This window comes from Chlorocebus sabaeus, chromosome 18 (genome assembly GCF_047675955.1).
Source record: "Chlorocebus sabaeus isolate Y175 chromosome 18, mChlSab1.0.hap1, whole genome shotgun sequence".
Taxonomy (NCBI): Eukaryota; Metazoa; Chordata; class Mammalia; order Primates; family Cercopithecidae; genus Chlorocebus; species Chlorocebus sabaeus.
Window position 1 is genome coordinate 701,489 of NC_132921.1, and position 23,418 is coordinate 724,906.

General features: G+C 46.0%; 1 protein-coding gene and 1 pseudogene across 1 annotated transcript in view; one reads left to right on the plus strand and one right to left on the minus strand.

The window, feature by feature from the left end:
- TXNL4A (thioredoxin like 4A) overlaps positions 1-23,418 on the plus strand; it is a 52,208-nt gene that overhangs the window by 12,772 nt on the left and 16,018 nt on the right. The window lies entirely within an intron of this gene.
- Positions 4,625-6,824, minus strand: LOC103244012 (INO80 complex subunit C pseudogene; annotated as a pseudogene).

Below are 23,418 nucleotides of genomic sequence, written 5' to 3' on the forward strand. Positions count from 1 at the left end.
CTTGCACAGGTAAGTGTGACTAGTCCTGCCTACTACCTCCTCTGGATCCATGAGTAAAGGTCACACTTGTATCCATGGGGTGGCACCTATAATGGTTGCCAGGACCCAGAGGAGAGGAGGAAAGAGAAGGGCAAAAGGGAAATGCCTTTTCTCTATTCCTTCCACCCTTGGTCACGCCAAAGGGAGGAAGGGGACTAAGGAATGCCTTGTCTCCCACTCTTTCTAGATGGGTAACAAACCATCTGCATTCTGTACTCCCCTTGAATGTATTCTAAATCACTGGAACTCCTTTAACCCTAAGACTCTAAAGAGAAAGTGGTGTATATTCTGTTACACAGGGCGTGGCCTTGTTACCATCTTGGGAACAAACAAACTTGGCCCAAGGAAAGTCTTGATTTCTGTACTATCAACAACCAAAACTTTTCTGTAGGCAAAAGGGCAAATGGTCCAAGGTTCCCAGTGTACAGGTTTTCTTTGCCTTGCAAGATAACCTAAATCTTTATAAGCATTATACAGTTAACCCTGCCCTCTTGGCAGCCACGTCAGGCAAGCCTGCAAAGGATGGTTCCCCAGAGTTAAGAAAACAAACCCTTGGGGAACCCTCAAACACAACTTCTGGGTGCCCTACCTGCCCCACAATAGCCGGATCATTAGCTCCTCTGGTAGTGCCCCTCAAGAAATTCCCAAATTTGCTGTTGCCCCTGCAGGAAATGCCCAATGGTGCTACTAGAGTTCAAGTTTCCTGCTCATTGCAGGACCTTAAACAAATAAAGAGGGACATGGGGAGGTTCTCTAATAACCCTAATTAATATATAGAGGCTTTCCAAAATTTAGTGCAAGTGTTTAATCTAACTTAAAAAGATGCTATGCTACTTTTAAGCCAAAACCGAACTGTTGGTGGGGGAAAAAAAGCAGTCTTACAGGCAGCAGAAACATTTGGAGATAACCACATCGCCTATAACTAGTCTAAAAGTCTTAAAGGAAGAAGTGTAAAAGAAAGAAGGGTGAGCAGATAGCAGAACCTCCATTCCCAATAGGGAGGGAGGCAGTACCCCTTGAAAATTCCAATTGGAATCCCAACAATTCTATAAATGAACAGGGGGGGGAAATGCTTTCTGATGTGCATACGAAAAGGCTTATAAAACACCTCCCTACCTCCTGATTCTGTTAACAGACAGTTAATGTTAAAAAACAAATTTGTTACTCAGGCAGCCCCTAATATCGAAAGAAAATTGCAAAAACTGGCCACAGGTTCAAATAGAACCTCTTCTAAAGAACCTCTTCAAAGCGGCTACTTCAGCCTTTACAATAAAACCCTGGAGGAGGCCCAGGAGAAGGAGAGGAACTATAAGACAAAACAGAGGTTTTATAAAACACAACAGAGGTTTTATAAGACACAAACAGAGGTTTTATAAGACAAAACAGAGGTTTTAGTGGCTGCATTACAGGCCTATAAAATCCAGAACCCTCAAAGTGCATCTGCTAATTGCTACCAATGTGGCAAACCAAGGCACTTCAAAAGGGATTGCCCAGACATCAAGAAGCGGCCACCTCAAGCCTGTCCAGCCTGTGGTGGAAACCACTGGAAGTCAAACTGTTCCCGGAGACATAGATCACTGGGTCCAGAACCAGTCTCCCAAGTGGACTAACGGGTCCCAGGGATCAATTCCCTGGCTCCAGTGGTTCCGACTGCCGTTACTATCCAGGAGCCCTGGGTAATTCTGAAGGTAGAAGGGAGAATAAAATTCAGGCAGAGGTGATTTCAGATGAAGATGAGGAATTTGTAGGGAACTGGAGCAGAGGTGACTCTTGTTATGTTTTAGCAAAGAGACTGGTGGCATTTTGCCCCTGCCCTAGAGAATTGTGGAACTTTTAACTCGAGAGATGATTTAGGGTATCTGGTGGAAGAAATTTCCAAGCAGCAAAGCATTCAAAAAGTGACAGGTGCTGTTAAAAGCATTTTGTTTTAAAAGGAAACAGCACAAAAGTTCAGAAAATTTGCAGCCTGACAATGAAGTAGAAAAGAAAAAATCCATTTTTTTGAGGAGATATTCACGCTGGCTGCAGAAATCTGCATAAGTAACAAGGAGCCAAATGTCAGTCCTCAAGACAATGGGGAAAATGTCTCCAGGGCATGTCATAAGTCTTCATGGTGGCCCCTCCCATCACAGACCCAGAAGCCTAGGAGGAAAAAATGGTTTTGAGGGCTGGGCCCACGGTCTCCTTGCTGTGTGCAGGCCTAGGGACTTGGTGCCCTGTGTCCCAGCCACTCCCGCTGTGGCAGAAAGGGGCCAACATACAGCTTGGGCTGTGACTTCAGAGGCTGGAAGCCACAAACCTTGGCAGTTTCCATGTGGTGTTGAGCCTGTGAGCACACAGAAGTCAAGAACTGAAGTTTGGGAACCTCTGCCTAGATTTCAAAAGATGTATGGAAATGCGTGGATGCCCAGACAAAAGTTTGCTACAGGGGCAGCGTCCTCATGGAGAACCTCTGCAGAGGGAAATGTGGGATCAGGGCCCCCACACAGAGTCCCTGCTGGGGCACTGCCTAGTGGGACGGTGAGAAGAGGGCCACAATCCTCCAGACCCCAGAATGGTAGATCCACTGACAGTTTGTACCGTGCACCTGGAAAACTAAACATGGCGTTTAGCAGACACTCAATGCCAGCCCATGAAAGCAGCCTGGAGAGAGGCTGTACCCTGCAAAGCCACAGGGACAGAGCTGCCCAAGACCATGGGAACCCACCTCTTGCATCAGCGTGACTGGATGTGAGACTTGGAGTCAAAGGAGATCATTTTGGAGCTTTAAAATTTGACTGCCCGGCTGGATTTCAGACTTGCATGGGCCCTGTAACCCCTTTGTTTTGGCCAGTTTCTCCCATTTGGAATGGCTGTATTTACCCAATACCTGTACCCCATTGTATCGAGGAAGTGACTAGCTTGCTTTGATTTTACAGGCTCATAGGTAGAAGGGACTTGCTGTGTCTCCGATGAGACTTTGGACTGTGGACTTCTGGGTTAACGCTGAAATGAGTTCAGACTCTGGGGGACTGTTGGGAAGGCATGGTTGGTTTTGAAATGTGAGGACATGAGATTTGGAGGGGCCGGGGGAGGAATGATAGGGCTTGGCTGTGTCCCCACTGAAATCTCGAATTGTATCTCCCAGAATTCCCACATGTTGTGGGAAGGACCCAGGGGGAGGTGATTGAATCATGGAGGCTGGTCTTTCCTGTGCTAGTCTCATGACAGTGAATGAGTCTCTTGAGATCTGATGGGTTTATCAGGGGCTTCTGCTTTTGCTTCTTCCTCATTTTCTCTTGCTGCCCCCATGTAAGAAGTGTCTTTCACCTCCTTCCCTGTTCCTGAGACCTGCCCAGCTATGTGGAAATGGAAGTCTAACTAAGCCTTTTTTGTAGTTGTTGTTCCTGGTTTCAGGTACATCTTTATCAGCAGCATGAAAACGAACTAATACAGTCCTTCCCAAAGATGCCCACACATGAAATCCGGGACCCTTATATAATATTTAACAGAAGCAGGCCGGGCGCGGTGGCTCACGCCTGTAATCCCAGCACTTTGGGAGACTGAGGCGGGTGGATCACGAGGTCAGGAGTTCGAGACCAGCCTGACCAACATGGTGAAACCCCATCTCTACTATAAATACAAAGAAAAAAAAATCCAGGTGTGGTGGCGCATGCCTGTAATCCCAGCTACTTGGGAGGCTGAGGCAGAAGAACCGCTTGAACTTGAGAGGCAGAGGTTGCAGTGAGCCCAGATGGTGCCCCTGCACCCCAGCCTGGGTGACAGAGCGAGACTCCATCTCAACAAAAAAAAAAGAAAGTAGAATGAACTTCCAACTGCTTCCTTCAAAAGAAAGTGAGGCAGACTCTTATACAGTCCCAGGAGATGGACGTGACACCTCTGCACCACTCAGAATTGCCTGAAGTGGGGTGGGGTGGGGGAAGCACTTGGGTAAAAGTACAAAGAGGATGAACTTAATGCGGAGAAGACAGGAAGGGGGAGAGGAAGGGAACGTCACGAATATTAAAAACAGGCAATGTAAAAACAAAATGCAACCAATTAAAATATTGTTTAGTTTAGAGACAGACAGATACAATAAAGATGGGGTGAGGGAAGAAAAGATGGCAAAAGGAGAGGACCAGGCCTGAGAAGAGGAAGAGGAGAGTGTGGAGGAGGCTGCTTGCCTGCTGTGGGATGGATGGCAGCGGCACTTCCCCAGACGCACTTTTCTCAAATGTAAAACTAACCAGCCTTGTGCCACAGATGTGAAGATAACCCCATAGAACTTAAAGAGCGGACCATAAACTTCCATGCATGAGAGCTACTAGCATTTACATCTGGAAAACAATTTGGATACCCAAGTCTCCAACGAACAGTCACACTGCAGCTGGAGAGCACATTCGTAACACACGGAAAAATTTTTTTTTTTTTTTTTTTTTTTTGAGACTCCATCTCCCAGGCTGGAGTGCAGAGGTGCAATCACGGTTCATTACAACCTAGACCTCCTGGGTTCAAGTGATCCTCCTGTCTTAGCCCCTCTAGTAGCTGGGACCACAGGTGTGCACTGCCATGCCCGGCCCATTTTGTATTTTTTGTAGAGATGGGGTTCTCACTATGTTGCCCAGGCTGTGAGGAGGGCGAAAATCACCTGGTGACCATTGAACAGGCTCCAGAGACAAATCTTCTTACCTGAGCAATTCAGAAGGGAGCAAAGACCACCTGGTGACCATCAAACAGGGTATCTGGAGGCAAAATTCATTATATATGGGGAATTCAGAAGTAATCGAACTTCCCTAGTATCTAAAGACAGCATCTGATTCTGATACAGGGACTAAAAATAAATCATTTAGGCAGTTAGGGTAAGAGAGTCCTCAGTAAGGCTTTCCTTTTAACAAAAAGCAGCCCCCAAATTATTTCTTTTCTAACAAAGAGCAGCCTGTAAAATCGAGCTGCAGACATGGATAAGCCAGCTGGAAGCCTGCATAGGCGAATGCTGGCAGCTGTGCCAATAGAAAAGGAATAGCTGGAAGCCGGGTATGTTCAACATGCAAGTTCCCCTTACCTTTTCTTTTTTCTTTTTTTTAAATGAATAGTTTTATTGTATTTTCTTGTCAAACACCTTTACTTGAGGCAACAATTGACATATAATTTAATTCAGCGGGAAATATCACACTTGGAGGGAAAACACACACTCAAAAAAACCATTAAATTAAAGCCAAACATTCTTTCCAAGGCACAGCACTGGCATTTTCAGATTGACAGCAGAACGAGTTTGTTTCCGTGAAACAAAATCACGAGTCCAGAGTCTGTTTTTGAAACAGCTTTCCACTTCATCTCCCTTTCTCGGGCTCAGGGAAGGATGCTCGAGGCCTTCCTCGGGGCCAGGTGGCCGGTGGCGACCTCAGAGGGCAGCCTCCAAATGTAGGAAAACTCTTCAACGGTGCCGAGCCGCAGTTTGCTCTGGGGGTCTGTGTGGTTGGCGAGCAGACCTGGAACATCAGAATACTTCTTAGCTGGCTTAAAGGGTGGAGGAGCATCAGTACTGAAGTACTTGGGATCGTTCAGTTGCCACGGCAATGCCCTTTGGGAAGAGAGGATTTGTTTCAGATTCTTCCAGGTCGTGTTCTTGGCAGCTACTGCGCCACCGTGGCCAGAGTGCACAAAGTTGGGATCCTTAAATGGCAAAGGTTTGGCAGCTTTTTCCACAGGTCCTGTGCTAAACTCAGAGGGCACCACTTTATTCTCACTCCTGGCTTCCATGCTGATACCCTGCACAAAGCTGGAGGCGGACACTGTTTTCTTCTACTGGCTGCTGCCGGCGTGGGAAGGGCTGGCCGGCCTCTTCTTGCTGTTTGGACTGTTCCGGGAGTGGAAGTGGTGCCACAACTGGAATTTGCGCCGCCATCGCACCCTGAGTCTTCCCCTGGTCCCCCCACCCCTTTCCCAGCGCGGGCCCTGGAACTTCTTTCCCCCCTTTCCATTTCTTTGTCCTCACAAGTGCAGTAAAAAAGCAGGCAAGGTGGTGCCCCTAGGTGGAGACTCCGTTTGCATAAACGATTTGCATAATAAAAGGATGAGTTGGCCGGCTGCTTCCAGTGCTGTGTAGACCACACACCTGGTCCAGCCAATCCTCTGTGGCCTGTGTAAACCAGACACCGCCTTCTCAAGCTCATCTATGAAACCATCTCGTTGTGAAGCGGGAAACCCCCTCACTCTGCATAAGGGAACTTTTCTCTTTTGCCTATAAAACTGCCGCTCTTAAACTCACTCATTGTATGTCTACGTCCTCAATTTCCTTGGTGTGAGGCAACAAACCTCGGGTATTACCGCAGACAAATGACACCGCTTCAATTCCAGGCCTCTTTGAACTTTTATAAGTAAATAAAATTCCTAAACATCTCTGGAATACCATGCTGAAACTCAGTTTACAACTCTGAGCTCCAACCTTAAGGTCCATAAATGCTCCTAAGGAAAATCCACCACCGGGCGCTCAGTCCTGTCTCAGGTGCCACGCTGCACTCTTTTGCAGCGTTCTTCCTAATATACTTCCCTTTTTTTTTTTTATTTTGAGACAGAGTTTCACTCTATCGCCCAGGCTGGAGTGCAATGGCATGATCTTGGCTCACTGCAACCTCTGCCTCCTGGGTTCAAGTGATTCTCCTGCCTCAGCCTCCCAAGTAGCTGGGACTCCAGGCGCACACTACCACACCGGGCTAATTTTTGTACTTTTAGTGGAGACAGGGTTTCACCATATTAGCCAGTCTGGTCTCGAACTCCTGACCTCATGATCCACCCGCCTTAGCCTCCCGAAGTGCTGGGATTACAGGCATGAGCCACCGTGCCTGGCCTTGTTGTTTATTTTTCAGAGACAAGGTCTATGTTGCCCAGGCTGGCCTCAAACCCCCAAGGTCAAGTGGTCCTCCTGCCTCAGCCTCCTGAGTTGTTGGGACTACAAAAGTGTGTCTCCACACTAGATAAAGCTGTTTTTGGAAAGTTCTTCTTCCTAGATAGTTTTCTTTTTTCTTATTCTTTTTCTTTTTTCTTTTTTGAGACAGAATCTTGCTCTGTCTCCCAGGCTGGAGTGCAGTGGTGCAATCTCGGCTAACTGCAACCTCTGCCTCCTGGTTCAAGTAGTACTCCTGCCTCAGCCTCCCAAGTAGCTGGGATTACAGGCACACACCATCATGCTGGCTAATTCTTGTACTTTTAGTAGAGACAGGGTTTTGCCATGTTGCCCAGGCTGGTCTTGAACTTCTGACCTCAAGTGATCTGCCCGCTTCAGCCTCCCAAAGTGTTGGGATTACAGATGTGAGCCACTGTGCCCGGCCAACATTTTTCAATACAGATTTAAATAACAAATAACATTGAGAAGCCCCGCTATAAGCTCCCAGGAAAACTATTTTCCATATTCATTTATCCAGTAGGATTCTGTTACTAGGCCAGAGAATGTATATTTTTATTCCTGAAAAATGTGTCATAAAATACAGGGTGCATATGTAGACATTTTAAATAATAAAAAGTTAATACCTACATATGCACTGCCCACCCTAAGAAAGACAGTATAAGCAATTGAAACACTCTTAACCTCTAATTCAATGGCTGTCATCTGGGGGCAATTTTTCTCCCCCCGGGGGAACTTGCCAAGTCCACAGACAGCCTGGGTCATCACCACAGGGAGGGGCCACCACTGGCATCTGGTGGGTGGAGGCCAGGGCCGCTGCTCAACACCCTTCGAGTCCAGAATGCCCCACTGGCCTCACGTGTCACCAGGGCCTTCCCACTGCATGCTGGTCCCCAGGAGATCATCACAATCTCATGAGACTCTCGTGTTAACCGTCCCTTGCCCTTCCTCACAGTTCTACTGCACGTCTGTGTCTCTAGGTCACATTTGGCTTTGCCTTTGTTTGAACTTCACGTAAGTGGGATCATTCAGTCCAGCCCTCTTATCACTGCAGCTCTTTGCTATGTCTAACCTTTTTAGCCAATTCATCCTGTTTCTAATGTTAGTTATCCGGATTTTCATTTCTGGGAGTTTCACTGGCTTCTGTTCTGTACTCTCTAACAGTTCTGATGCTTTCTCCTCCTTACTGCTTTTCATTCCTTTAAACACAGACATATTCCTATTCTGTGTCTCATCATCTCAGGACCGGCAGCCGCTGTGCACTCGATGTTTTGTTTGTGGTTTCTTGGGACTCTGCTCAAGGCTCATTTTCTCTGGTGATTTTCTCATGAGTTCTCAGAGCATGCACATTCACTTCTGCATGGGTCAAAACTAAAGTTCTAAATTCAATGTGTACACAGAAGAATTCCACAGCCCACCTTGACCTGCCCACCCACCCCTTTCACGAAGCCGAAGCCAAGGGCCTGGCACTTCCTTTTTTCTTCAACCAGCAAAGTAACTCAGAGCTCCCACTGAGAGGAAGTGCAGATCCCTCCCCCAGATCGCTGGGAATTCTCAGGAACACGTCTCTGCCCTTCCACCCAGGCTGAGACAGGGAGCACCCGGTGCCCACTTCAGGTTTCTGGCTTGAGAGATGCAGCCCCCTTCCCATCCACAGGTAAGGTGGGAGCAGGCACCCACCTCTACCCACCTTTCTCTGAAGGGAGGGTTTCCCTGAGTTCGTGTACTGAGAGCCACCCTCCCAGAGCCCCTGAGTTCATGCCACACGCCAAGAGTCCAGGCTTTGGGTGGTGGTGTCAGGCCTCAGGCTGCCCTCAGGGCAGGCACATCAAACCCCTGGCAGGCAACAGCCCTGGGGGAAACGTAAGCCTCGGAATTCCTCTACTTACCTGCCAACCCTGCCCCCAAGGAATCCCTTAACTTTCCTGCCAACACTGCCAAGCCTTTTTTTTTTTTTTTTTAAGTAGCTTATGGTGGCTCGTGCCTGTGATCCCAGAAATATTGGAGGATGAGGAGGAAGGATTTCTTGAAGCCAGGACTTTGAGACCAGTGACCCATCTGACATGGTTTGGCTGTGTCCCCACCCGAAATTTCATCTTGATTGTAATCCCCGTGTGTCAAGAGCAGGACCGAGTGGAGGTGACTGGATCATGGGCGTGGTTTTCCCCCACGCTGTTCTTGTGATAGTGAGTGAGTCTCATGGGATCTGATGGTTTTGTGTCTGGCATTTCCCCTGCTTGCATTCATTCCATCCTGCCGCCCTATGGAGAGGGGACCTGCCTTCTGCCTTGATTGTAAGTTTCCTGAGGCCTCCCCAGCAATGTGGAACTGAAACCTCTTAAGAGTCACTTAAACCTCTTTCCTTTATGAATTACCTCTTCTCAGGTGTTTCTTCATAGCAGCATGAGAATGAACTAATACACCACCTCCAATAAAATAATGCTTCTTAAAAGTAACTTTTAAAATATTTCTCCTGCTGCCCTAGAAATCACTGACCATGTAATCAGCCAAGTTCTGGAAACAGAAATTCCTGACAGTTAATATTAACAATAAAAAAATTATAACTGAAGAGACAAGGAAGAGGAAAGAGAAGCTGTGGAAGGAAAATATAATCTCAAGACCCCAAACTCACAATGCCAAACGGAAAATTAAGCTTGGGAACTAAGTCATGCCAAAACTGCTTCTCCTTTTGTTCCCAAAGAGAGTTGTGATTTCGCATGCTTGCCCTCAGGGTCCAGGCAGCCGGCATACACCCTGAAGTCACCTGGTGGGGTGTCACACTACACAGGACCTGTGCTAGACACACCTTGACGTGCCCCTCAGACCCTTGCTGGGCCCATAGGCTTTTGAGGGGTGCTATAGCCAACTGGATGGACGTCCTAGGCCTATCCCAGGCCACCCAGCGCTGGACTTGAGGAAATGTCCTCCATAGAGAATGAAATATGATGACGACCACCCGGGGGGCAAGACAGCAAAGAAAGCAGCACTCAGTGCGCGAGCCTGGCCAGGCTGAAGCGGAACAGACATGTCCATCTCCCAGGACAGCTCAGGGGTGACCAACTGGACAATAGGCCCCCTTCCCAGCAGTGGGCATTCCTACTTGGACTCCCCTGAGGACATCCTGGCCTCCCTCCCTGCCATCTTCCTGTCCCTCACCTATTGCTGGAGGGTTCAAGAAGGTCTACCGATGCCTGTGAGATGCCAGCCACAGCTGGTGTCCAGGGTTTTTGGCACCATGGTGAGAAAGAATTCAGGGCTGAGTCAATGAAGTGAAAAGACAGAAGCTTTTATTGCAAAGCGAAAGCACACACTTAGGACAGAAGTCGTGCCCAAAGGAATTTGGGTTTCTAACTTTACGTGCTCTTCTAATTAGGGGGTGGAAGAATCATGTGGTTTTCTAGGGAAAAGGTGGAGGTTCCCTAGAATGGGGGTGCCATCCATTTTCATAATCGTGGTATTCTAGGGAAAAGCGGAGGTCTCCTAGAATAGGGGTGCCATTCATTTTCATAATTATGTGGTTTTCTAGGGAAAAGGCAGAGGTCTCCTAGAATGGGGGTGCCATCCATTTTCATAATCATGTGGTATTCTAGGGAAAAGCGGAGGTCTCCTAGAATGGGGGTGCCATTCATTTTCATACTAAATGTGGGCATGCTCAGAGCTGCCATACACCCAGCCTCATTTTAAAAATTGGTTCCTCTTACTCTGCAAAATTAATGGTTGAGTAATCATTCTTGGCAATCTCAATACCAGATTTGTTGCTGACAATGAAAGCCTTGAGGGACAAGGCCTTTTCTACGTGAGTTTGGACTCTATAGGCAACTCTTCAGTGGCTTTTCTGTTTCTAGCATTTTACTCACATCCTTACCTGGTGAACTGAACTGCAGGTTGTGCCATACATAACCCCTCTGCTTTCCCATCACTCTAGGAGGGCAGCCCGGATTTGGTGGAAAGTATTCTCATCAGCATGCAGCTAGACACGAGGACCTAACAGATTAAGATGTGCCACAGGGTTTGCAGATTCCTTGACCATCTGTTTGCTGGTTCAGGATTGTTGAAATCTGCACTGTTTGCATGTTTTATGAGGCTTCTCCAGTCACATGGTGGCAGGTAAGAGAGAATGAGAGCCACATGAAAGGGTTTCCAGTTCTAAAACCATCAGCTCTTGTGAGATTTATTCACTACCAGGAGAAAAGTATGGGGAAAAACTGCCCCCATGATTCAGTTATCTCCAGATCCCTCCCAAAACATATGGAAATTATGACAGCTATAATTCAAGATGAGATTTGGGTGGGGACACAGCCAAACAATACCATTCCATCCCTGGCCCCTCCCAAATCTCATGTCCTCATATTTCAAAAGCAATAATGCCTTCCCAACAGTCCCCCAAAGTCCTTTCAGCATTAACTCAAAAGTCCACAGTCCAAAGTCTCATCTGAGACACAGCAAGTCCCTTCTGCCTATGAGTCTGTAAAATCAAAAGTAAGTTAGTTACTTCCTAGATACAATGGGGGTATAGTGATTGGGTAAATACAGCCATTCGAAATTAGAGAAATTAGCCAAAATGAAGGGACTAAGGGCCCATGCAAGTCTGAAATCCAGTGGGGCAGTCATTAAACCTTGAAGTTCCAAAATGATCTCCTTTGACACCATGTCTCACATCCAGGTCACACTGATGCAAAAGTGGGCTTCCATGGCCTTGGGCTCTGCCCTGTGGCTTTGCAGGGTATACCCCACTCTTGGCTGCTTTCATGGGCTGGAGTTGAGTGTCTGTGGCTCTTCCAGGGCCATAGAGCAAGCTGTTGATGGATCTACCAGTCTGGGGTCTGGAGGACAGTGGCCTTTTTCTCACAACTCCACTAGGCAGTGCCCTAGTGAGGACTCTGTGTGGGGGCTTAAACCTCACATTTTTCTTCTGCTCTGCCCTAGCAGAGGTTCTCCATGAGGGCCCTACCCCTGCAGCAAACTCCTGCCTGGACATCCAGGCATTTCCATACATCCTCTGAAATCTAGGCAGAGGTTCCCAAACCTCAATTCTTGACCTCTGTGCACCCAGAGGCTCCACATCACATGGAAGCTGCCAAGGCTTAGGGCTTGCATTCTTTGAAGCCACAACCCAAGCTGTACCTTGGCCCCTTTTAGCCATGGCTGGAGTGGCTGGGACACAGGGCACCAAGTCCTTACCTAGACTGCACACAGCAGGGGGGCCCTGGGCCAGGCACCAAAAAAACACATTTTTTCCTACTAGGCCTCCAGGCCTGTGATGGGAGGGGCTGCCACAAAAGTCTCTGACATGCCCTAGAGACATTTTCTCATTGTCTTGATGACTAACGTTTGGCTCCTTGCTCACGCCTGTAATTCCAGCACTTTGGGAGGCTGAGGCAGGCAGATCACTTGAGGTCAGGAGTTCGAGACCATCGTGGCCAACATGGTGAAACCCCGTCTCTACTAAAAATACAAAAATTAGCTGGGAGTGGAGTCGGGCACCTGTAATCCCAGACACTCAGGAGGCTGAGGCAGGAGAATCACTTGAACCCAGGAGGGGAGGTTGCAGTGAGCCGAGATCATGGCCACTGCATTCCAGCCTGGGTGACAGAGGGAGACTCCGTCTCAAAAAACAAACAAACAAACAAAAAATTTGACTCCTTATTACTTATGCAGATTTCTGCAACTGACTTGAATTTCTCCACAGAAAATGGGTTTTCCTTTTTTTTTTTTGAGACGGAGTCTCGCTCTGTCACCCAAGCTGGAATGCAGTGGCATGATCTTGGCTCACTGGAAGCTCCGCCTCCTGGGTTCACGCCATTCTCCTGCCTCAGCCTCCCAAGTAGCTGGGACTACAGGCGCCCGCCACCGCGCCCAGCTAATTGTTTGTGTTTCTTAGTAGAGACAGGGTTTCACTGTGGTCTCGATCTCCTGACCTCATGATCTGCCCACCTTGGCCTCCCAAAGTGCTGGGATTACAGGCGTGAGTTACCACACCCAGCCGGGTTTTCCTTTTCTATCTCATCGTCAGACTACATATTTTCTGAACTTTTACACCCTGTTTTTCTTCAAAAACTTAATCCTTTTAACAGCACCCAAGCCACCTCTTGAATGCTTTTTTTTGCTTAGAAATTTCCTGCCAGATAGCTAAATCATCTCCCTCAAGTTCGAAGTTTCACAGATGTCTAGGGCAAGGGCAAAATGCCACCAGTCTCTTTGCTAAAACATAGCAAGAGTCACCTTTATTCTAGTTCCCAACAAGTTCCTTATCTCCATCTGAGACCACCTCAGCCTGGATTTCATTGTCCCCATCATTATCAGCATTTTGGTCAAATCCATTCAACAAGTCTCTAGGGAGTTCCAAACTTTCCCACATTTTCCTGTCTTCTTCTGAGCTTTCCAAACTCTTCCAACCTCTGCCTGTTACCCAGTTCCAAAGTTACTTCCACATTTTTGGGTATATTTACAACAACACCTCACTCTACTGGTACCAATTTACTGTATTACTCCGTTTTCACACTACTGATAAAGACATACCTAAGACTGGGTAATTTATCAAGAAAAAGAGGTTTAATGGACTCACAGTTTCACATGGCTGGGGAGGCCTCACAATCATGGTGCAACGGGAAAGGCACATCTTACATGACAGCAGACAAGAGAGAATGAGAGACAAGCAAAAGGGGTTTCCCTTATAAAGTCATCAGATCTCATGAGACTTATTCACTACCATGAGAACAGCATGGGAGACTCTGCCCCCATGATTCAATTATCTCCCACTGGGTCCCTCCCACAACATGTGAGTTATGGGAGCTACAATTTCAGATAAGATTTGGGTGGGACACAGCCAAACCTTATCACGTGTTTTTAAGCATTTTGGGTTTTATGGTCATTTCTGGATTGGGGCTGGTTCAAATGCTGCTCTTTTAGCTGTGGTGTCAGCCAATTGGTTACCCTGACCTTCTGTGTTGTTTAATTTACAGTGACGTGGGATTTTTATGGTTGCCAACTATTTTGGTTTTTGAATAGGTTTTTTTTTTTTGAGATGGAGTCTCACTCTTGTCACCCAGGCTGGAGTGCAGTGGCACAATCTCAGCTCACTGCAACCTCCACCTCCCAGGTACAAGCAGTTCTCCTGCCTCAGCCTCCCAAGTAGCTGGGATTACAGGCGCCTGCCACCACACCCGGCTATTTTTGTATTTTTAGTGGAGATGGGGTTTCACCATGTGGGCCAGGCTGGTCTTGAACTCCTGTGATTATGTTAATCATGTGAGGAAACCACAGCATATCCTGCTCCAAAATTTCCATCCTCTCCTCTTCAATAAGAGCGATCTGTATACCATTCTAGTTTCGCATTATCCAGTGGCATCTCTTGTAGGTCTGTCCTGGAGGTGAGAAGTCAGTCAGTCATCAGAACACAGTCACGAGGGGTCTTGTGGGAAGGGCCTGGCAAGAGAGTGGCCGGATTAAGATTATTATACTGGGAAGTAGTAATATTGGAAGATGGTACAAGCAAAATTTGATAAGAAGCTAACCGGTTGACAGACACACGTTGAGTATGATGAGAGTTTAGAAGGGTCTCAAGAGAATGTGGCACAGAAATGGTAAGGGGCGAACCCATAATTATTTCTCCAACAGACTTGTACGGAAGGGCCATGGTTGCTATTGTCTCACACAAGGAGGCAACCCTCGCGCCACCGGGTCCGGGTGTTGGCTGTAATAGCCTAGAGGTCTCTGATGATGACCATGCTTCTGGATCGGTACCCTGGAGGCAGTACCTCCAGTTTCTTGTGTGAAAAGGGAGAAAGGCAGTTTGTAGTTTGGGTGCCCTAAGGCTGGGGCATTAGTTAGAATTTCCTTTATTTGTTGTACAGCTGATTGTCCCTCAGGACTCCACAAGAAAGGATCAGGTTGTACATTTTTTAGGTATGCATACAGAGATTGAGCCATAAGGAAGAAATTTGGTATCCAGTTTTTGTTTGTTTGTTTGTTTGTTTGTTTTGAGATGGAGTCTTGCTCTGTCGCTCAGGCTGGAGTACAGTGGTGCGATCCCAGTTCACTGCAAGCTCCACCTCCTGGGTCCACACCATTCTCCTGCCTCAGCCTCCTGAGTAGCTGGGACTACAGGTGCCCACCACCATGCCTGGCTAGTTTGTTTGTATTTTTAGTAGAGACGGGGTTTCACTGTGTTAGCCAAGATGGTTTCAATCTCCTGACCTTGTGATCCGCCCACCTCGGCCTCCCAAAGTGCTGGGATTACAGGCGTGAGCCACCGCGCCCAGCCACTGGTATCCAGTTTCTACAATAGCCAGGCAGGACCCAGAATCCTCTAAGTTGTTTGTGACAGGCATTGGGAAAGCTAAAATTCCTCTCACTCTGTCAGGGTTAATACTCAGTCCTTTGACTGAGATAATATGCCCCCAAATACTTAACTTGCAGCAAGCATAGCTGAAGTTTGTCTTTGGACACTTTGTGTCCCTTGGTGGCTGTTTGAGTAAATAGACTATCTTCATGGGAGGAAGATGGTGTGTCTGAACAAAGGAGAAGGTCATCTACATACTGAATGAGTGTTGAGCCCTGGGGAAAAATTAAATCCTCTAAATCGGCTTTTAATATTTGGGAAAAGTAAGTGGGACTTTCTGTATACCCTTGATTCAGTACAGTCCACATATATTGCCCTTCTTTCCAAGTAAAGGTAAACAAATACCGGCTGTCTGGATCTACAGGAATACTAAAGAAGGCACGGCAGAGATCTGCAGCTGAGAAATACTGGCTGGCAGTGGGTGTAGCTGAATAGAAGGATATGTGGGTTGGGGATTATTGGGTGTCTGGGTATTGCGATATTACCTACTGTCCTCAAGTCCTGTACAAATGTCCATCCCCTCTGGCTTGTTTATTTTGTTTTTGTTTTTACAGGGAATATAGGGCTGTTGTGGGGCTTGTGCAGGGAATAGTGAGTCTCCTTCTCAGTTAATCTTGTATGGTAGGGGCGATTCCATCTATAACTTCCTGTCATAGAGGATACTGTTTAAGGTTGGGGAGGGGTTTCTTCGGGTTTATCGCTACCTTTATTGGAGTGGCTGAGAATATTTTCCCTGTATCTGTATTTGACTGAGACTGTAAGTGGGAAGGGACATCCTTAAGCAAATGCTTCACTTCTGGAGTTAACAGGAAGACTGGGGAAGCTAAGTTTTACTGTTTTCTGCTCTGTATTCCAATGTTCTCTCTTCTCTTCTAGTATTTCCTTCTCTCTCATTTCCCTTTCCCAGTCACAAGATGGTGTCTTAACATTACTAGTACTAAATCGTGGTGCATTGTCAGGACTTGTTTTTTCTTTTCGAGATGGAGTCTCCTGCTGTCGCCCAGGCTGGAGTTCAGTGGCACAACTTTGGCTCACTGCAACCTCCACCTCCCAAGTTCAAGTGATTTTCCTGCCTCAGCCTCCCAAGTAGCTGGGATTACAGGCATGCGCTACCACACCCAGCTAAGTTTTGTATTTTCACTAAAGACGAGGTCTCACCATGTTGGCCTGGCTGATCTCCTAACCTCATGTGAGCCACCTGCCTTGGCCTCCCAAAGTGCTGGGGTTACAGGCATGAGCGACTGTGTCTGGCTGTCAGGATGTTTTTTAATTTGATATTGTTAGTCCCTGGCTCCAATTCTAGAAAAAGTTCACCTTTCGATGAAAAAGAGATATGAGCATTATGGATGTTGAGGAGATCACAGCCCAAAAGACTGACAGGGGCTGCAGGCACATTAGAAACACAAGGGACCAACTGAGCATGTCACACTTGGAGCCCAGGGCGGGGGATCTGAACCCAAAGAAACGGGAAGGTTTAGGTTTAGACGTAAAACATGAGATAGTTTTATAGACACACCACCTTGTTCATTCTTTCATTACTCTGAGGTATGGGGTTTCTAAATTAGGTGGGATTTATAATAGATATAGTCACTGCCTGTGTCAATTCAGGCAGTTGTAAGCTCATGGTTTATCATTATGTTAACAATGATAAACATGTTTTTTTATAATATATATAATATAAAACATAATATCTATAATAAAGATAAACATATAAATCTCTCCCAATTTGTCAGGGTAGAATATTTGGAGCAGTGAAACCCCTGTACTTCCTGGGAGCATCCCTAGTCTTCCTGAGTCACATTTTCTTGCCTTTTCTTTCATTTCAACCTAATGCGATCCCTGTTAAGGTGTCCTGGTCTTTTACAGTAGTAACAGACTGGGAGGGAAGAGTCCTCAGACCTAAGAGCTTAAAATCTTTCTGGGCCTGAGATGTTTGAAAAGTTAATTGCTTTAACTGTAATGCATAACTTGGGCAATCTTTATTAGTTTTTCCTTTTTATCACAGTGCAGGATAATTGGTCAGCTAAGTTAACTAGTTCATTAGTTCTGGCTGTGGCCCAATTTATCATGTTGCATTTTTATAAGGGTGGCTAAATCATCACCTAGTCTAAGAAATTTGCATTTAATAATGTAGCATTTGTATTGTTTTCATAGCAATCAGCTGACATCCCGCAATATTGTCTAAAAGTTTTATCAAAACGTGTGAAATAATCTAAAACTGATTCATTTGGGTTCTGGCAGCATTGTTGTATTTTATTCCAATCCACAGCCCTTTGGGACACTGAAGGAATGATATTTAACAGAACAGTAGTTAGTTCCTGAGCATCTTTGCTCCTGTCTTCAGGATTCTGGGAGGCTGGTTCTTTTGGTCTTCCTGGCCCTTTAGGGGTCAGGTCTGCTACAATGTCTGACCACTGTGTTTTTCCAGCCACTTAGCTTTAGCTTCTGAGACCAGTATGTGGACCAGCTGATAAAGGTCTGAATGACCTGGGTCATAGGTTCTGATAATCAGCTCAAACTCTTGAGCAAACCCAATTGGATCTTACAGGAGGCAGGAAATTGTGCTTCGCAACTCAGCCGTTGACCAGGGTTCATAGACAATCACGGGGGTTCCCCTGTTAACGGTTGTTCCCGAAACAGGTTGATCATGAGTGAAGTCCCTATGGTGTCCCCCTTTTCCACATCTTCCAGATAAGAGGCTGCCAGTGGGGTTACCAGAGAATCGGCAGGAAGTAGGGTCTTGGAAGTTAGAGTCCCTCCTGCCTTCGGTTCAGTGAGTGGCAGGCAAGGAGGAGAATATGGTAGATTGGAACCTGAAGGAAAAGGAGGGGAGAGGTCTGATCCAGGAAGTTCAGAGGGGTAAGGGTAGAGTGGGGGTGTAGGTGGAGGTAGGGGAGGCACTAAGGGGGAAGGGATTTGGAGGATTTCTTTAAGAGAGATAAAAGATGATAGAGAGTTCTTATTTGGCAGTTTAAGTTATTTGCTGGCTTCCTGTAGCTACTTTCATGGTACCTAGAGAGTAGCAAGTGGGGGGAAGATCCTTTAGGTATGCATAGAGAGATTTGGTATTCTCCAGGTACCATGAAAGTAGCTCTCCCATTCTGGTTTCTTAGTTTTTGTGCCCACGTTTTCCATTCTGGTTTGTGGGCACACTAAATTGGGCATCTCAAGAGAGCCCCATTTAGGCCTTTGTAACTTGGAATCTACTTTGGTTATAGTGGTCCACTTGGTTAAATATTTGCATGACGATTTGCCATAAGTATTTTGCGTGTACTCTGCAGGAGTTTCTAAAGGTGGAACTTCATGTTCCTCAGCTGCTGGGGTTTTAGCTAATTTAGAGGCCTCATTCCCTATAATTTAAGGTTCCCCTTCGGATTCAATCAAGTTGGGAAGTGTGTGAGACCCAAAGTGTGTTGCTTGGGGACCTGGCTTTTCAGGGCCATTATTCCTTGAATCATTATTCCTTGAATCAGTTCAGCTCACTCTTGTCGCAGCTACCTGGTAAAGTATGTCAGGGGCTCCAGGTGTGGGAGGGGTCAGCTCCTTATATGGACCCACCAGATGAGCTTAGACCTTAAGTACTTCTTCTGAGGGAACCAGATGAGATTAGACCTTAAGTACGTTCTTCTGAGGGAACCAGATGAGATTAGACCTTAAATACATTCTTCTGAGGGGAACCAGATGAGATTAGACCTTAAGTACGTTCTTCTGAGGGAAATCAGATGCAATTAGACCTTAAGTACGTTCTTCTGAGGGAACCAGATGAGATTAGACCTTAAGTACGTTCTTCTGAGGGGAAACCAGATGAGATTAGACCTTAAATACGTTCTTCTGAGGGAAACCAGATGAGATTAGACCTTAAATACGTTCTTCTGAGGGAAACCAGATGAGATTAGACCTTAAGTAGGGTCTTCTGAGGGTAACCAGATGAGATTAGACCTTAAGTACGGTCTTCTGAGGGGAACCGGCTCAAAGCTGCTGCACGTCCTAAGGAGCTTTCCTCCCAGACACCTTCACATGATTCTCAGTCACCTGAGAATGCCCTGAAGGGCTGAGGGGAGTAAAGTGCTCTTATTTCCTTAGAAAATTCCACACTCATAAGCTAGAGGGTTTGGAATTGGTCAAATCCGGTAGCGGAAAGGATTGAAACACACACACAACTCAACAAGATGGAAACAACAAAACAGCTAAGCAAAACTAACAATGATCACACAACTTACATGATTTCTGAGCACTCAAGTGTAAGCAGAAATTAACAACAGCGGGTTGTTAATGCTAACTTTAGTCATTTAAAAAGAATTTGTAAGACAAAATCCCAAACCAGTTCCTTACCTAGTGATAGGAGCCCAAGCTGAACAGTGCTCTCCACAGATGCAGAAGCAGACAGGCTGCCTTCCTTGATGGAAGCGAGTGGAAACTCCCAGGAAAAAAGGAGATTTTTTTTTTTTTTTTGAAGAGCAAATAAACCTCTGACCCCCAACTGAAAAACACTGGAAGATCAGGGATCCCTGGAAAAAAGAGGTCCCAGACTTCAGCAAATTGTCCTATTGGTTTAGGCTACAAGGTGCCCAGACCAGTGCCAAGCACCAATGGGAGAGCTGCGACAGGCTGGGCCACCTTCACTCAGGTTCCCTTAGTGGTTACCAGATGTCAATCGAGAAAAATGATGAGACCAGTCTCAATCATTTTAGGAGGCTTATTTGCCAAAGGTAAGGACTCGTGCCTGGGAGACAGGTCTATACCTTTCTCCAAAGATTATTTTGAGGGCTCCAAATGTAAAGGGGAAAGGGTGGGATATTGAGAAGTACACAAATTTCAAATAAGAGGAGGGTAGGGGAAAATAGCCATTTTCTTCGTCTGGTTCAGTGAATCTGCATTTTTTTTTTTAACATAAGATGACAGACAAATGGGGCAGAGGAATCTGCATTATTACATAAGGTAACATAGACAAAACATAACAAAAGGGCAGGGGAACAATCAGATATGCATTTGAATCCGGTAGGCAGGGGATGACTGCATCTGTAAAGATAAGCTATTTACATTACCATGGCAAAATGTTAACAGAAACACCTTAGGGGAGAAATCTTGGCGCTCACCAGGAATTTCCTTGTGGGCAAAATATGGGGGAGGTGTGTATCTTCATCTTGTAGCCCTCTTATTTAGGAACCAAAAGGGGAGGCAGGTTTGCCTGACCCACTTCCCAGCTTAACTTTTCCCTTTGGCTTAATGAGTTTGGGGTGGCAAGATTTACTTTCCTTTCACAGTATGTAAGCCCTGGGTCTGGGGGAGCCCTGGGTCTGGGGGGGCCCTGGGCCTGGGGGTGATGGTTAGGAATCCACCATCTTGTCTCACCACTGCCAGACACACAGATGTGGCTTCTGTTCATAAGTCCCTATTAAATGTTTCTCTCTAAAGAACTAGATTTGCCAGCCTCTTTGGCCTCTCAGCTTCCTCTGACTTTGGGGCAGATTTGTATAGGCCTGGCCACTGAGGAACAATCACTAACCATTAGGAAAATGCAAATCAAAACCACAATATCATTTTATACCTACCAGGATGACCATAATACAAGGCTGTGAGAGGAAGGTATCTGGGGTCCCTTCAACCTGCCTCCCATTCTCATCAAAGTCATCCCTCTGCTCACTGAGACAGATGCACAGCTGACTGCCTCCTTTGGAAAGGCTGATCAGAAACTCACAAGAATGCAACTGTTCATCTCTCACCTATGTGTGACCTGGAGGCCCCCTTCCCTTTGAGTCTTCCTGCCCTTGCTTCAAGTTGTCCCGCCTTTCCAGACCGAACCAATGTTCTTCTTACATATACTGATTGATGTCTCATGTCTCCCTAAAATGTATAAAATGAAGCTGTGCCCGACCACCTCGGGTGCATGTTATCAGGACCTCCTGGGGCAGTGTCACGGGTGCATCCTCAACCTTGGAAAAATAAACTTTCTAAATTGAGACCTGTCTCAGATTTTCGGGGTTCACGAGGTACATAAATAACAAGTAAGGGCAAGAATGTGGAAAAATTGAAACCCTCATTGCTGGTGAGAATGTAAAATGGTGTAGCCACTTTGGAAAACAATTTGGCAATACTTAAAAATGTTAAACCACATGAAAGCTGAAGTCCACAAAAAAGCTTGTAAATGAATGTTCATAGCAGCATCACTCATAATAGTCAAAAAATGCAAACAACCCAAATGTCAATCAACTGATGGATAAAATGTAGTATATCCATATAATGGAATAGTTTTTAATTTTTTTGTTTTATTTATTTAATGAAATATTCATCAGCAATAAAAAAGAACTAGCTGCTGCTGTCTGCTCTAATGTGGACCTTGAGAACATTGTTAAATGAAAGCAGTCACAAATGACTCCATGTTTTGTGTTTCCATCCATACGAAACGTCTAGAACAGGTAAATCTATAGAGGCAGAAAATAGATTAGTGGTTGCCAGGGTCTGAGGGAATGGAAGTGGGAAATGACTCTTTATGGGTATAGGGTTTCTTTTCGGGATGGTAACATTCTCCTAAAATTAGATTGTGGTATTGGTTCCACAACACTGAAAAACCACCTCACCTTAAACTGGTGAATTTTATAGCACATGGATTAGATCTCAACAAAAACTTTTATTGAAGAAAGATTTATCTGGAGATGGAGAGTGGTGATGGTTGCATAGTATGAATATACTTAATGTCCTTAAACATTAAGGTGATAAATCTTGTTATAAATAACAATAAAAAATGAGTTTCAATAAATTATTTGGGGACATTTGTGTCTTATGCCTCAGCTTGGAACAACTCTCCTGTGAATAAAATGCTTGTGATGTGTTAAGCAACTGTGTTTATATCTGACATGAGTGACTTCCAAAATGACGGTAAGGAATTTTTTAGAAGTCAATAGCCTGACCTTAATAAGGGTTCAGATTTCTCTGGCGTGTACCTTGTGCCAATGAAGTACAGGATATTTTGTTTTTTCGTCCCATCTCACGGATGAGGAAACTGAAGTTTATTGAGATAACTTATGCAAGGCACAGAGGAACCTGAACACACCGTTATGTAACTAAAACCCTCACTGTTAACCACTATGCTTATATTCTGTGCCTCTCTGCTTTACTTAATTATAAAATGAAAGGGATTTAGATGATCTCTAATATCCTACTAACCTGAACTTCTTGTTTCATTACAAGAAAGCATTTCGTATATAATTGGGAAATATTCTGTATTATGTAAAAAGTTTAATCTGGCAGTGAGCTGCACTTGTGATTCTATTTAAATTGTGGGTGCGTATTATCAAAGCACCTTATAGTGCTGTGTCCCAGAGGAAACCAAACATGGAACCCATTTCAATCCCCAGGCCAGCAGGCTCCTCAGACTGCAGTTGTCACCATGCCACAGCCCATCTGAGACACCACAGCATCTGCATAGTGATTTTTTGTTGTCATTGTTTTTGAGATGGAGTCTCACTCAGTCCCCCAGGCTGGAGTGAAGTGGTGCGATCTCAGCTCACTCCATCCCCCGGGTTCAGCCTCCCGAGTAGCTGGGATTATAGGCGCGCGGCACCACGCCCGGGTAATTTTTTGTATTTTTAGTAGAGACGGGGTTTCACCATGTTGGTCAGACTGGTCTTGAACTCCCGACCACAGCCGATCCACCGGCCTCGGCTTCCCAAAGTGCCGGGATTACAGGCCTGAGCCACCGCGCCCGGGCATGATTTGTTGTAAATTTGTCATCCAAAGGACCACCAGGATGGCTAGATAGTAGACAAGAGTTTTACTGTCAATGTCAGTTTGCAAACCAGGGGGAGTCTCTAACATGAACCCAAAGGGCTCTCTCAGAAGAACAGAGATTAGAGGTTTTATTTTAAAAAGAGAAATATTAACTTATTTCTCTTGGAGAAAGTTCATAGGCACTAGTAAGGGTCTGGGGAGCTCTGACTGGGGAGCGAAGCCAGGGGAGCCAGATCAGTCCTGGAGGTGCAAGTTATGCTGAAGCTATGGAATAAAACTGGCTTCAGGTCGGGCGCGGTGGCTTCCTCCAGTAATTTCAGCGCTTTGGGAGGCCGAAGCGGGCGGATCACTTGAGGTCAGGGGTTCGAAACCAGCCTGGCCAACATGGTTAAACCCCGTCTCTGCTAAGTACAAAAAACACTAGCCGGGC